General features: G+C 43.9%; 1 protein-coding gene across 5 annotated transcripts in view; it reads right to left on the bottom strand.

Annotated features, from left to right (window-relative positions):
* The window catches only part of Pbx1 (PBX homeobox 1), a 324,538-nt gene that overhangs the window by 108,979 nt on the left and 198,787 nt on the right, over nucleotides 1-16,772 (bottom strand). The window lies entirely within an intron of this gene.

The following is a 16,772-nucleotide window of genomic DNA, read 5'->3' as shown; positions in this document are numbered from 1 at the left end:
CCATTATGTCTAGCGACAACCCTCAGCTCAATTAAAATAATTTTGTTTTGTTTAGTAGCCCAGACTGGCATAGAACCCTCTATGTAGCCAAGAATGGTGAACTCCTGACCTTCTTGCCTCTACCCTCTTAAGTGTTGGGATTACAAGTGTGTGCCACCATGCCCACCTTAAACGAAAGTTTTCTCAGCTTGCTCAAAATGTAACTGGTCCACATAATTTCACCAACGATGCTCTATCTACAAAGACCTGGGCTGATCTCTCCATCAACAAGCACGCTGAGCTTTCTGAATTGGCCCATGCCTCAGGTACAGAGACCCAACCAGAAAGAAGATAAACTTTCAGTATCATGGGGGAAGGAGCAGTTTCACAAAGTGAAATTGACAGACTGGATGGTGAGTGCATGATGGGAGAATGGAAGCAATCTCTCTCTCTCTCTCTCTCTCTCTCTCTCTCTCTCTCTCTCTCTCTCTCTGTGTGTGTGTGTGTGTATGTGTGTTAAACTTTGCACATCAACTTATCAAAATTTAACACAGTTGCTCTCATTGTCAGGGAAGTGGAATGAAGTGGTATGGACTACTAGACCTTTTATGAGAACTGAGGTAAAGAAGTCAGAATGATTGAAGGACACAGCTCTAGCTCTGCGGGTGAGTTCATTTGGGGTATCCCCAAAGCTGGCTCTACTAGTTCCAGGTGGTAGAGTGGGCAGGATCTCAAGTGGCAGGCTGTAACTTTGCAGGGCAGGTTAGTGTTGAAATTCTGCTGCCTTTTACAGAGCTTCATTTCTGTTTTTTCCTAAACTAGCCTGAACCAGTAAAAACTGCTAATGATGTGTGGTTTCCCCAGCTCCCACAAGCTCCTTTCTGTCCCAAACTAAACAGAAAAGTCACAGGATACTTTTCACACCACGCCACTGAAAGACAAATTTATAATTTTTTTTTTTTTTTTGGTCTTTTTGAAAAAGGGCCTCCCTGTAGCGCCAGCTGGCTTGGAACTCACTATGTAGACCAGGCTGACTTTGAACTCACAGAGATCCTCCTGCCTCTGCCTCCCGAGTGAGTGCTGGTACTACAGATGTGTACCACCACACCCAAGGTGAATATTTTTTTAATATATTTGCCTTCATGCATGTCAGGAGACATGGAACTGGAACTGCTCTATTTCGTAATGGAGGGCACTGGACAGTTGGTACTAGACCTTGGTTTTCAGGCACAACATTATGCAGTAGTATGATTTTCCAGTTCCTGGGTCTCTTTTCATTTTGCAACAAGGACTACACCACCACCTCTCTGCCTTCACAGGCCACTGAGATGACCCATGAACTCACAGAAACACTGAAAAGAAAAGCATCTTGAGATCTCTAATGAAAGAAATGCCTAGCACTTGTGTCACGATTATGGGGTATTTATATAACATAAAAATGCTTAGAAAAAAAATCTCAGTTTCATTTCCTTATGTTTGAAAATCACCTCACGACGGGCACTGAAGCCATGATGAAATTAGAAAATTAACCAGCTAGCTATGTTAAGATTCCACACACCAGCATGAATCAAGCTTAAGTGGCTCTCCCTCATCTAGCCAGCATCCCAAGGAGCATACATTGGAACAGAACCAACCAACAATGATGCTCGCCTTAAAATTCAGGATGGCCATGACACATTGTACATCAGACAGTTGTTCAGAAGTAATAGGGATGTAAGTTTAAGTAGGAAATTCTGAGCAGAAAACAAAGAGCAGAAACATTTTTAATCCTTCCGTCCCTGACTGCTACTGCTGCAGTCCTGTATTTATCAGGTCCCCAGGCTCTAGAAACAGTACAGGAGTTGTGGTGCCCTATGATGTGATGCTGTTTGGCACCATGGACTGCATTATTGCCATTCAGTTAATGACTCTAAAATCTGCCTCAGATTATTTCAAAGATGCTGAGGTGAATTTCAAGGAATGTTTTCCCCAATTATTCTGATAGCTATGTATTTTCTCAATTCATATAGAGAAGAAAAAACGTGTATTACTATACCTCCATCTGAGAATGGCGGTCCTTCCTGTCTCCCTCCTCCCTCATTCCTTTCATAACCACAGTCACAGTGCATACAGAGTCCACATAATTGTAAGACCACAGACCTAGCACAGATATCCAGGCTCAAATTTTAGCACAAATTTGGAAGCTCCAGCTCACACACATTAGGATGGACACACTGAGCTCACAGATTCATTAATTCATTGCAATGAAAGAAGAAAAAGTTAATCACTGCACATCAAAGACTTTGCAGTACTCAAATTAGGGTTAATACTTTTAAGTCACCTCTGTTTGGGGTATAAGACCCACTGTAGCTCCTTTTTGGTTTTTCTTCAAACTGCAAATTAATTTTTAAGTTTACAAGGAAAAGAAATGCCCCTGGGGGTAGAATTCATCCATTTGAAGGGTATGCTGATCTTTAAGATGCAATCACTTCCCTAAAAAACAAAGAGCAGAGTTTGGGGAAGGGCGGGGGGAACTAAGAACAAATGGTCTTTTAGGAGACAGATAAAATAACTCACAGAATGTCTGTGGATCAAGAGGGCTTACAGAGACCAGATGTCCCAGCAATAAGGACAGAGCACAATGTCCCTCCTACATCATAGGCCATAGTGCATTCCCATGCACCATACAGTTCTGAAGTGTTTCTGTTCTGTTTGGGACTGACCATTCCCTTTACACATTCACAAGACTTTGACAAGAGCCAGATGCTGGTGGCGCCACGTAACCACTCAGCACCCAGGTGTCTTTGCAGCATTCAAGCCAGCACCTGTGTGAAGGACTTGAACCCCCAAAGATCGATTAACGGGCAAAACCTGAGTGCCACATCTGGGAATGTGATATCCCACAAGAGGGGTGGGAATCCTCGGGATACAAAGGTAGGAACCAGAGCTCTTTCTGTATTTCCTTCTCATGGAAGAGCAAGGACTGTTCAGTCTGTACCCAAGCCACAAGCTGCCCACCAGACCAGAGCGGGCTGGTACAGTGGTTTCTAGGCTTCTGTGGCTTCAAAGAGGCCTTGTTAGAGTGTGAGAAAGCATTCACTCAGTCTTGGTGGGCATTTTTTTCCCCCTGTGGTTGGGCTCTCTGGAGACTGTGGCTGTTGAGTTCTCCACACACTCAACTTGGTCACACCACAGTGCTTGCTAACTTAGCTCTCAAAGCAACATACTACAAACCTCATCAGAGGGTGCCAAGTCTTGGGCACTGATTTTTCACATGGGTTCATTGAGACAGAGGCCTCAGCCTCAGAATATCTGGATTCTTCTTCTATCATATGGAAGCAAAGTAAATATTTTAAGTCACCAGCATGGAGAATGAGGAAGAGGCAGCTGCCATGAACACCCCATTCCTCACCCCTCCCAGGCCAAGGTGAGGCCACTCACCCTGACTCCAAAGTGTGCTTCCTCAGTGTGGTGGGGCCCAGACCCCAGCTAGAAATAATTCCACATATAAACAACTCTTGCTAGGCATGAAGCACACACCAGACAGTAATCAGCTTATCTAATAGAATAGGCCTCTTTTCCTACCGCACAGGAGGATTAGCAGGCTTGAATTACAGCCGTGAAGTGTAATCAAGCCCCAATCGGCACTGGCAAAAGATACTGTATAGTCCTGCTGGGCCATGGGTTGTTGGCGCAACATGGTATACCTACAGGGGACGAACAGGAAAGCCTTGCAATGGTAATTACACCAGGAGGCAGCAATTGAGAAATGGGGAAAAGCAAATATTATGGGAATAAAATGAGATGGCAGCTGATGCCCACACCCTCAACTTTGGAAGGTCTTGAAAGTTATTGCATTTGAACAGATTGTTCAGGTCCATTAAAAATAAACCGTAGCAAGGGGGAGACACCCTCCCTCACTTGGCCACGGAAGCATCTGCAGTGGAGCCCACAGCCTCCGACCACTGCAACGGATGGCATGGCTTGGCGAGGTGTGACTCACTGGGGTCCAGCTGACATGGAAGTTACAGAGTGGGTACTGGACCACAGAAAGAAGCAAATACATTTTTCAAATCCTATCCTCACCTTGAAGATGCCAAAACCAATCCAAAGCAGACGGTGCCTGCCTTTTCTGTCTCCCACATGGGGGCACCCCATCTCACTTTAGACTGTAGGCTTTCATGACTTCACTTGCAAGAAGGTCTTTCTTTACTTAGTAAGTTCTATGGCAAAAGACACTATGACTTCTCAATGTTTGGAAGCTTGCTAAATGACCCCCATCCCATGCTTGAAAAGAGAAAAACATTTTCATGCCCCTGCCATTCACTTGTAATTTTTAAGCCATCCTCTTCAGAGACCCCCCCGCATGTAAAACATATAACAAACCACCAGCTTCCTCTTCTAAAGAATGATTCCCCCATTTGAAATTCTCAGCTCCCTTACCATCTACACCATTCTCCCATTCGTATTTCTTAAAGATCAAAGAATCCAATGTAAACATGCATGTTAGGAAATTGCCTCCATTGACATGGGGAACAGTGTGAAGACCATCTCCTGACTTTCCCTAAGTCTGGCCCCTTGAGGCCACTCCGCCAAAAGGCTGTGCAAATTTGTGGTTCATCCCACTAGGCTGCCAGGTGGCCTGTGCCATGCTTACGTCTCCTCAGTCAGATCTTTCCTCAAACAATTTTTCCCAACACCTGCTTTCTAATGTCTTTCAGACATCTGACTCTTATTTGAAGCTGACCTTGAACTTGCTATGTAGTCAAAGGTGACCTTGAACTTCTGATCTTCCTACCTCCACCTCCTGTGTTCTGGAATTCCAGGTGAGTTCCACCATGCCAGGTTTATGCTGTTCTGTGGATAGGACCCAGGGCTTCACACATGCTAGGTAAACACTCTACTGGAAGATACAACCCAATCTCTAACATTTGTTTCATTCTACTATCCTCGCAAAGAGCAAGTGGCTTAGGAGACATCTAGAAGCTTTCCTAGGGAGAAGGAAGCCTTGACCTGCAAAGTGTGAATTCTGATGATGTGCCATGGGTCACTCATCCTACTGGTTTCAATCCAGCCCTCACTAGCTCACCCCTGAAGGCAGACCCTCTAAACCACTCGCCACACTTAAAGAGCATAGCAGTCTTACACTGTGAACTCTAACTCTGCAGCCTTAGGAAATCTTGAGGTCCAAGCTGACAGTCAAACAACTGAAAGGAGCACAAAACTTACTTTTTAAAACAACGAATAGAGTCTGCTCGCTAGCTCAGAGGAAGATAGACCGTGAGTCAGCTGTGTCTGTAAGCAGAAAATTGTGCAGAGCGAGTGACCCAATTCCATCTATCAGGGTACACGCTCCCAAAAGTAGAAGATGAAAACAAGCAAACGAAACCCGCAAAAATCAAGAAGGGGGGTTGCTATACAGGCAATGTAAATGCTAGATTCGGGAAGAGTATTCTTCCAGGAGAGGCACAGTACTGGAGGACTCGTGCTCATTTTAAAGTGCAACCTAGATCATTCCAGTATTCAAACTTGTGCTATCAACACAGGCTGAGTGGGTGCAACAATTCTCAGAAAGCCACAAATACAAACAGAAGCCTAGAGCAACCAAGAATCACCATGGTGGTATTAAGTTAAGCTAATCCAGTCATGCAATGGTTTTGATAGTGGAGAACAGACTAAGGCTGGTGCTCAGAACTAGATGTGACCACATCTGAAGAATCAGACCCTGACTGGGAGAAATCTCTGGGCCTGAGTAGGCAGCCCTTCTGTCAGGACTGACCACTTACCATGAGCCACATATGTACCAAGTGTGTGTGTCTGTGTGTCTCTCTGTGTCTGTGCATGTCTATATATATGTGTGTGGGATGCTTCTGTGTGTGTCTGTGTATCTACGTATGTGTGTAAGGGGTGTGTGTACATGTGTGTGCCCATGCCTCCCTGTGTCAGTGTCTGTGTGTGTTTAGAGGTTGCAATACTAACTGCTGAACACTGCCGGGTCTGCTGCTCAGCCCTCTAGTCAGCCATGGAGATTACCCTTGGGGCCTTGCATTTCAACTTCAATCTACTCTTTCTACTGGAAAGCATGCAGGACTCCCAAACTCCCCCACCACACCATCTCTTCTAAGTTCAAATGGGTGAGAAGGGAGGGTCCAGCACAGTCCACAGCTATACCCCAAGCTCCAAGTCCAGCTTCTAGGATAGTTTTCCACATTAACATGTGACCCTAGTAGCAAAGGTCACTCTCTACATTGGAGTGAGTCAGCAGGATCTGTAAAATGGGCCACCACTCTTCCCTTCAGGACCTGTTGTAAGTTTTATTACTATGTCCTCCACAAGATCCCCTCAAATTTGTCCTCTTAGCTGACATTGTATACACGGTTTCATCAAACAAGCACACATTTACAGTGGCTTGTCAAAGTGGGTAACTGATTGCATCTTTGGTTAGAATTTAAAGTGTCTGTAAGGGCTTTAAACCACGTACTCTTTTCAATATAGACTGGGAAAAATGTGTTGCTGAATCCCAAGGCTCACGACAAAGAACCTGGGTTTAGCCAATCTGTTCTCGGTTATATACTATGGTTAGAAAGCCTTGCTTAGATATGTTTCTTTTTTTGAGTTTCCTACTGTAGCTCCAAAGGATTTTTCAGATCTTTGGATAAGAGTGATCAAGTTATTTCCTGAGAAAGCACAATAAGACCAAAGGCCTCTTGAATTCTTGTGAGGAGGGATCCCCCAAGTTGGGGTAAAGCCCAAACTTGAATTCAGGTCTATCTTCCAGTCAAAGGGCTCGGGTTTCCACATTCCACTCTCCTTCCTTCATCTTGTCCCTGCCCCCCTTCCAGCCTGTAGGCCCAGTCCTCAACTCAGACAGCCGGGTCTGGAGGGGGCAGATGGGTAATTTTTCCTTTCAGCTTTAATGGCTGCTATTAACAATAAGTTGCCCTGCCCTACTAATGGCTCAACTTTCAGCTTTTTCTCTGATTGCCTGTGAGTAACACTGTGTCACATGAGCTGTGTTTAACAGAGGTGTAATAAATGCCAAAGAAGAAATATTACCCAAAATAAAAAATAGTTTGTCCCAGTGTGGCCAGGAGCTCATGACTCCCAGTGATGCTCGTTTCGGCTTCCAGAGCGATTTCCATTTGCATTCCTTCTTTTTTTTTTAAGGGTCTCTGAGGGCTTTAAAAAAGCTGTTTGAGGAGAAAATGCAGAAAGGCTGTAGTGATTGTCAAGTGCAGGGATTAGTTCTGCGTTCAAGACGACAGTAAGGGAAGCTTCTGGACCAAGCCAAGAAAGGTGGTGGTGGTGGGGGGAGCTCGTTGTTAAAAGTTAACCTGCCCTTCTTAGTGAGGTTCAGAACATTAGCTCTGGGTGTCAGGAGACAGAGATGAAGGCACAGGAAGCTGAAGAATCTCCCAACACAGAGACACACACAGACACACAGGGAGACACACACAGACACTGAGACACAGACACACAGACGAGACGACAGATACACACAAACACACACATACACACACACACACACACACATACCGCTTAGGGGCATAAGAAGATATCAAGTTCTCATTTCACTGCATGCAAACTCAGTTCTCATTTTGAAAAGAAGCAGAAAAATATAGACTTTTGTGTTTTTCAAACAGTAGTTGGTCAAAACTGTTCCATTCCCAGAGTTTAAAAACAACAGCACTGAAATCCGCTGGTGGTCCCTTGGTTGAAGATGTGCATACAAGTATTCTAAGTCCTCAAGGTTTTCAAGCAGAAGGATAAAAATAATAGAGGGAGGGAGAAGGAGGCCCAGGAGCTCAGTATGTCTTCCTGTGATTGAGGGGCTCTTAAGGCAACAGCGTCAGGAGGTGGCGATTGTCTAAAACTCTGCTGACAAGGATTGGTCAAACACAGTCCAAGCAGCAGTGCCCAGAAGATGGAGATGCCATGTGTGCTGGCCTGTGGCTCCATTCAGAGCTCATGGCCTTCCTTTTCTCTGCTCATCTCTCAAGCCTACAGCAAGAACACCAAAACATTTGCTGCATATCTAAGAGAAGAGACCAAGGGCATCGAAAGTTAGGGCAATGTTGGGACTCGGCTTCAGAAATGCAAAACCTCTGTGCCTGGTGTAAACCATTAGAGATGGTGAGGAGCTTCTATCGGGACAGCAGACAATGGGCCTAGCCTTCAAAACATTATGCAGTGTATGAGGAGTTCATACAATTGTCTGTCAATTAGAAATGGAGTTACAGTGGATTGTGGTGGTAAGCAAGCAGGATAATCGTATAATCATAGTCTCTGGGAAAAGATGTATGAGGAGGACTGTGGTAGACCACACAGGTACAGGGAGATGCCAGTGACACCCCTGGGCAGGCAGAGGAAGAGAATGGCTCTAGCCTGGCAGGTCTGAAGGGAAGGGAAGGCCCAAGCAACAGGGAGTTTGAGAGAGTGGTAAGGAAGGTGTTTCTTTGAAGCACTTCTCTGCAAGTTCTATCATTCCACTGCTACTCTGCACACAAGCTGGCTGGTTCTTGCTGGCTGGGACCATCTATCAGGTGACCATTGAACTTCACACAACACAAAGGTGATGGGGAGGGAGCAAACATGAAGTTGTAAAGCAGCACCCACTTCCCTTCAGAGAATGCTCACAGCAGAGCTTCAAGGGTCTATACAAGGTTAAAGGGCTGCTGCATTACTTTTCAGGCAGTATACCATTCTGTGCCTTGGGTTTCCTGTGCTGGGAATCAGAAACGGTGGGCACCCTGTGTATGGGGAGACACTGCTTTGAACTCAGATTTCAAGTTTCATCTTGCTGGGTGAGGAAGCCCTAGGCAACATCTCAGGGCATGTGTCCTTCACTATACAGTAAAGATGGTGGTGTTCACTGACTAGAGCTTTGCTGAGCTCATGGTACATGAATAGTCTAAACAAAATGTTAGCACTTTCCCCTTTTCATGGTCCTTCATGGTGACTCAAGGGGCTAGAGAAATGCCTTAGAGTTTCAGAGCATACCACTCTTGCAAAGTGTACTGGCTCACATCTGCCTGTAACTCCAGCTCCAGGGGATCCAATGCCCTCTTTTGGCTTCCAAGGTCAACTACATTCATATGCACATACAGACATACATACATACACATAGCTAAAAATATTAATAAATTTGAAACAAATATATCTTGAAAGTATGACTCAAGAATATACAGTTTGGCTCAACCACCTCTTGGTCAATAAAAGTTATTTTTGGTTAGTCAGGCACATACACTGATGTGTGACTGAGATAGCTAAAATAGGCGAAGATCCAAAAAGAACACTCCCCCTCAGAAGACGGAGAGTTAAACTTCATTCTGGTTCAACAACATGAGTCCGTTTGAAATCTTGTTCTATTTCAATACCCTGTGGTTTTTAGCTGTAATTTCATGTTTTGCTTAATTGTCCAGAGTGGCAGATGTGATTTTCATGTAAGTTTCTATCCCATCTGTTTTTCTGTGGCAGAAATATATGCTGGAGGTGCTGGGACTTCTCCGTAAGGATGGGCCTTAGCTACACTTACAGTTGTAAACTTACAAACTTGAAAATAAGCCGGAGCTGAGTTGGCAGGGCGTTCAGAAAGCTCATTTCTTGGTGTCTGTGCTGCCTCCCACTTCTCCACACTCCCCTTTGCTCCAAATCAGAATTCTTTGCAAATGACTAATAATGAGATAGCTTTCCTGAGGCAACAGAGAGTTACCAGGTTCCTAGCACCCGGGGGCATCCACCACCATGCAAAGACCCACATCCAAAATGGTATGCTGCTTTTTTCCAGACTCCACCTAGCCCCATGCCTAGTCCTCCTTCCCATTCCCTAATTAGGGAGGCCCTGACAAGCATCTGAGGCATAAAAACTATTCCTTGTGTACCAAACCCAAGTCTCTGATCAGGGCCGGTTCTTTGGGTATGAGACCTGTGCCCCCCCAACCATCCTGTATTTTGGGTTAATGATCTAACATCTCCATTCTGAAGTAATTGGCTTTTAATTTTTTTAACATTTGTGTGTGTGTGTGTGTGTGTGTGTGTGTGTGTATGTGTGTGTGTCTGTATATGCCATGGCCCTCATGTGGAGGTCAGAGGACAACTTAACAGGAGTCAGTTGTCTCCTTCTACCATGTGGTTCTGGGGGTCAAACTAAGGTTGTCTTGATTGACAGGAAGTACCTTTACCCAGTGAACCTTCTTGCCAGGACAGTACTTGACATTTTTTGAATGAAGGCACATTTTCTCTTTTACTGAGACTCACAAACTCTATAGGCGGCCCTGCTTCTGGATGCACTGTTGTTCCTAAGAACTACTTCATAATTAGTGATTTAGTATAATTGAAATACAGTAAGAACATCCCAATGAAGCTGCTTTCTATTTTACAACAGGTATCTATGCTTGGGACTCAGAACCTAGTTCTGTGACACTTTCAGAAAGAGTGCTGCACTTTGAAAAAAAGAGGAAAGAAAAAAATTTCTGGAATAGAACCCCGCTTATAAACTGGAACTCACTGATGGGGAAGACCAAATTCTGGAAACTTCTAAACTCTTGTTATCCAAAGTTGGAATCAGAAGGTGTGGGTTTCTTCTTAACTGCATTGCTTTGTTCCTGCTCAATTTCTTTAAGCCCTGGTGTTTCATTCTCTCAAGAGCCCTTTGAGGGGTACAGTGTGTATCAGGAGAGAAGCCTCTGTGGTATTCACTATATGAAAGAAAAGTTGGGGAGCAGTGATAATGACGGTACCTAAATAGGACAGGAAGTGAGCAAAAATGGAGATAAGGAAAGGCTAGTGTTTGGGGTTGTGGGTGGAATCTGCAGATGAGGAAATCTCGAGTTCTACAACCACCCCTCTGTCCAGCTGCCCCCAGAGCTCCTCCTTTCCACCTTCCACCCAGTAGAGCTGTCCTCCAGGCTTTCCTCAGCCTCAAGTCAACTCATCTCCTGCTCTGTTTCTAGACATCTTGTTTGAAAGACATCATGCAGGCCCCCACTTTTTGTTGACTCCTACACTGACAATTCAAAACTTTCACGCCTAGCAGTTCCACACACTGCGCTCTCACGACCCATGGAGCCCCTGCCACTTATTCAAGGGCAGGGATTATTTTTCACCATTTGGTCCCTCCCATAGCATTTAAAAATTTGCTAGAGGCATGGGATACATCTATAAATGACTTTTAATTGATTCAAACAAGGTAGAACAGTCCTTGAGGACAGCCAGGCAGCCATCAGCTCTGATGTCACATGGTGACATTTTCAGGAACATTTCGCAGACTGATGGAGTCAGAGTTTCCATGATACCCTGGAGACACATGATGGTTTTATCATTACACAGACCCGAGTTACATTCTGATGCCTCTGCCCCTTCAGCTTCCTGACCTTGGGTGAATCAGTTCACCCCTCAGAGCCCTGTGTGTTTCCTCAGCTGCAAACTGGGGTGGATCTCATCTGTCTACCAGGATTGTCATTTTGAGCTGAGACGTGCCAAGTCATGACAACAGAGCTGGGCACATGGGGGCGCATCTGGAGCGTCCACTGCTTCCGTCTGCTCCACTAGATGAATCATTCTGAAAAGCTGCTTGTTTCTTCGTCCCCTGTATCTGGCACCAGAGGAAAGTGATAGAGCTGAGCCAATCAACTCTATCAATGTAACAAAGTCAAGGTCCCCCTCCCCTTCCTGATCCAAGTTTCAAAAGGAAACTGGAGCAAAAATCACCCATTTTTCTTAATCAAAGGACGGCTGATACCAACACCTTAATGCTTCTATACATACGTCTTCTGTCCCCCTCTCTCCAGAGGCCGACTTTTTAAAGATAACATTTACTCTTGCCAGGCTAGAAGCATTAACAGAAGGGCTGTCCATATATCTATTTTTCCCCCTACTTCCACTTCTTATCAAGAAATTAGCTCTCCTCAGGTGTGGTGGCCCATGCCTTCAATCCCAGCATTTGGGAGGCAGAGACAGCCGGATCTCTGAGAGATAGAGGTCAGCCTGGTCTACATAGCAAGATCCAGGCCAGCTGGGACTACATAAAGAGACCCCATCAAAAAGGGGGAAAAAAAAAAGGAAAGGAAAAGAAAGGAGAGAGATCATCTCTAGTGGCTCCTCCTGAGGCTGTGGGCCAAATCAGTATCTGTACATGGTTGATGACCACAGATGCAATGCTGGCCACTAGATTGGTGAGACTTCAGTGCTGGAAGATGATCTTTATCTGGAACTATATAAGAATCTGTCCTCCATTGCTGGAAAACTCCTTCCCAGAGGAAGAAAACTAATTCAGGGGAAAATTATAATGATGGTAATTTACACAGTTAAAGTCAAAGCCTTGGATGAGAAGGATGTTCTCAGAACTCACTGCAGACACTGCTACAATGAACACAGATAGCACCTTCAGAAATGCGGAAGGAATTTACTGACCTAAATAGTTGGTAAGATTTTGGAAAAGGTTTCCTACCTAATAATAATTCACTGTGCATTGTGAATATTACACATAGATTTGTGAACTGAAGTTACCACAAATAATTTTCTTTCATGTAGGGGGACTATAGCTATTTAAATAAAGTCCAATCAAATTATAAAAGCATGAAAAGGAAAAGTAAACAAAACGAAACAAAAACCACGATGTAAAAAACTAAGACAACTAAATTATGAGAGCAAGCATCTGCTGTCTAAATAAAATATCTACTGGTATGGGCAGCACTGTAAAGTTCCACCTGGCACTCTGTAGAGATGAGTAGAGTTCACCTGTGAGTACTGCGGACAGCCCTATGTTTCTGCAACAAAAATATCAGAGCATACCATCCTGTCAAGCATGCTATATGGATTTGTGACCTATAGAGAATCACATTAAGAAACTAAACTAATGCATATTGTGAAACACCATACAGGAATACTCAGTGAATCCTTCCTGTCATGAACAGATGGGGACTCTATTTTTACTTCATTCTTTTAAAAAATATTTTGTTTATTTTTATTTTATGTGTATGAGTGTATTGCCTGCACATAGGTAAGTGCACCCATGCTGTACAATGCCCAGGGAGTTCAGAAGAGGGTACCAGATCCCCTGGAACTGGAGTTACAGACAGTTGTTAGTTGCCTCATAGGTAATGGGAACTAAACCCGGGTCCTCTGCAAGAGCAGCCAGTGCACTTAACCACTGAGCCGCCTCTCCAACCCTGTTACTCCATTCTTTTAAAAATATAAACAATTAAAAGACCACTGTGAGGTGATGTGGGTGTCAACTATGATTCTCAAAGCTGCTGGGGCAAGTGATATAGACAGAGGAGTATTGAGGGCTGATGCCCTACCCAGGCAGCTCACTGACAAAGACTTATGGTATGTCTGGGTTACAGTTGACAAATACACACCCCAATACTTTAGACACTTGCATTTTGTTCCTCCATTTTGTTCTCTCTACTGAGATCAAACGGGTCATTTGGTTCCCTGACCCCTACAGAATAACCGAGAGGTGAATCCTGTGAATCTTCAAAATTCTCGAAGCTATTCTGCTACGACTTAACTTAGAAATCACATCAAGGAAGCGTATGAATTTAACAGTCATAGGTAAACAGCTATGATGGGAGCAGGCAATATAAGAATTACAGTATAGTTTAAAGGTCACACCTGTCTCCACTGTCAGTCACCAGGTATGATCAGTGTCCAACCTGTCAATGCTGCTGTCACTGTGGGAAGCATATAACACCAGCTCTGCTTTGACGCACCCCACCATACAAATGCCCAGTTACAATCCAGTCACCCACATTTACTACTACAGTCATGATCTGTACTTGCCTTGACCAGACTTGCTAGTGTGATGCAACACCTGTTTCCAGTCAGATGTAGACAAGAAAAATGATTACCTAGTCCATTTAATCTGCTCAGGGGAGACTTGGGGGTTAGGGGTAAGTCCAAATATTGTCTCATTTATGGAGCTTGCCTTGTTTCTTAGAGACGTTTCTACCCAATGACATATCCATGGCTCTCTTGTAACTAGCTGTGGCCTTGTTAGCGTGGTCAGTGAGATGCAACCAAGGTCCAGGCAGTACACTGAAGTCATCATAAACAGAAACAGCTACCCATCTTCTTAGCCTCTCCCTCTATTCTGATGCCTGGGTAGCGTGTGTGATGTCTGGAGCTCTAGTAACCATCACGGATTGTAAGGATGACAAAAAGTCACACTTCCTGGAAAAGGGAGAGGGAAAAGGATCTACACTTCTGCCAGCTGTGAGGACACTTCACCAGTTGTGAGGTACCTGTCATCTATTTATTGAAAGGTGGTGGGTGTACTTTCTGTTACCACTGAACCTAATCTTAACACATTCATATTAGATTTAAACGATGATTTTAAGTTGTTTAGCTTCTCCAACTTTGTTTTCCGATGTGTATTCTAGGAAAATTAAAATCCCCATCCTTTCAAAATTATTGTGAAGGTCAAAACTGAGATGAAATATTTGAAAACTACTTTGCACATTGAAAATTATCATCCCAATATTAATACAGTTGCTACTATTTTTCATTTTATTCCTAATTTCCAGAGAAAAGTAGGTCAGTGATTGACACATTGAAACTAGCTGAGAAAGGGAACTTCAATTTCATTACTCCGGCAAGATTTTATATCAGCAGAAAATGAGTTCGAGGTAATTAGTTGTGAGAAAGTGACCAGAGGTTATTAAACATTTCTAATTGTTGTGTTCTTAGAAAATGTGCTACAAAGATGTTATTTTAGCTACCTAGGAGATATGTAAGGAGAAATCATTTTAACTCACCCCAGGCTCCAAATTTTACCTATTGCTAAGTTAGTATCATTTGGGTAAGGGAAGCCGAGGCCCATGTGGACTGGTGGACAGGAGGCCTTTATCATGGCACACTGCAAAACCAACTCTTTGTAACCACAGGGCCTTGAAAAGGTGGGTTATCAAAACCAATCTGGAAATGAGCATCTTTTTTTCCTCTCTCTGACAAAGTTGGTCTCCATTTGGGTTAATTTTCACTGTTATCTTCAGAGTTAGGCTCCATCTTATTTAACTGAGTAAGAAAAGGAAGTGAGATGTGAAGCAGAAAGTTGCTACTACAACTCTCATAAGAAAAAGTCCCTCCCTCCCCTGCATCCTCGTGTGTGTGTGTGTGTGTGTGTGTGTGTGTGTGTGTGTGTGATGAATCTGTGCATCCATATGTGTGTAAAGGACACAGGCCGCTAGATGTCCTCTTCTATGGTTCTAATCATTCTCCACCTTAATTTTTGAAACAAGGTCTCTCACTGAACCTGGAGCTTGCTGACTCTCCCAGACTGGGCAACCAGCAAACCTCAGGGATTCTTGGGGATTCTTCTGTCTCTGCACCCCTGCACCCACCCCTGGGACTACAAATAGGAGCTGCTGCATCCAGCTCCTGTGTGAGTGAGGGGATCTGAACACAGGCTTTCAGGCATGCATAGCTAGTGCTTTACCTACTCATCCATCCCTCCCTCCATTCCCAAACCACCTTTTGTTGCTATCATTGTTATTTCTAGGGGTTGAAGTCTATGCCTTCTACTTGCTAGACTAGTGCCCTACCACTGAGGATCAGTCTCCAGTCCTCTACTTTCTCCTTTAAATTGACTGTTGCTCTGTAGGTCACTTGATCCCTCATCTTGATCACACAAACTTACAGAGACATCAGTGGCTAGGAGATGTTATAAATCTATGAGTAATTTTACAAAAATTTAAACAAGCATAGAAGCAAAATCAAACCCACGAGTGGGACATTGCGTGTGGTTTGGATGAGAAACAAGGTGAATTGAAAAATAATCTTCATGAGCATCCACATAGTCTACTGACATGCCATTGGTCAGTCTAAGAGAAGCACAGCTAGCATTCTTCCAACTCCGGGAAGTTACTGGCAGATAGGAGAATCATCCCTCCATCTGAGAACATTTGTAACATTTCATGGTTATGATTTGGGGGTTCAGAGGAAAACACTCTCATACTGAGTTCCCCAAAATAAAAAGAGGTCAGCATCATGCCTTACTATTCACCAAAATGTTGAAAATAGTGCCATAATCTAAAAATACATTTTTTGGTTTATTTTTGAGAATATTCCCCAAATATTCCAAACCCCAAAGCTACTGGGCATGCATGCACACACACACACTCCACACACATGAAATGCTATGTGTGTCTAATAAATATGTGCATACAAGATGAAATTCTTAAGTATGCATAATTTACCATACTCGTGTGTTCTATTTTTATAGACTGATTTAGCAGGCTGGGCGTACATGCCACACTGTGAGGAGAAATCCTTTTCCCTGACCACCAATGTGTCCCTAAGTGAGAGCTACAGGACTTTTAAGGAGGGAAGTGGTTTTACTCAAGGTTCCTGAATAAATCATGCAGTCATCACTATGGGATCGATGGGAATAGAAGCTAAGAAGAAAAAAGCAGCTGGCTGGGGTGGGGGACTTTGTTCATATTTTGGAGAAACTGCCTTCTTTCAAAGAAGAGGAAAAAAAACATCCAAGAAACAATGTTGGCTCCATGTGGTGCACCCCAAGAACCGAGGACAGATCAAACTGGGAATTGTCTGAGGCAGTTTGAGAAATTCCTACCCACCAAGCTTTATTGTGTTATTCCAACTAAACAGAGACAAAAAGACAAATCTCAGCTCCCTACTTTCATTTATAATTGAACCAAGTCCAGAAGGATGAAGCCAGAGCCATCTGCAACACAGGCTGCATTAGCAGCCTGGAGAATGAAATATTCAAATTACTCTAGGCTACCTCACATGGTAATGCAGCCCAAAGGCTGACTGGAGACCGGGAAGGAGAGGGCAAGGAAAGAAAG

This window comes from Nannospalax galili, unplaced genomic scaffold (genome assembly GCF_000622305.1).
Source record: "Nannospalax galili isolate Female #2095 unplaced genomic scaffold, S.galili_v1.0 scaffold383, whole genome shotgun sequence".
Taxonomy (NCBI): Eukaryota; Metazoa; Chordata; class Mammalia; order Rodentia; family Spalacidae; genus Nannospalax; species Nannospalax galili.
Note: the sequence above shows the minus strand (reverse complement) of the source record. Positions and strands in the feature narration are given on the sequence as shown.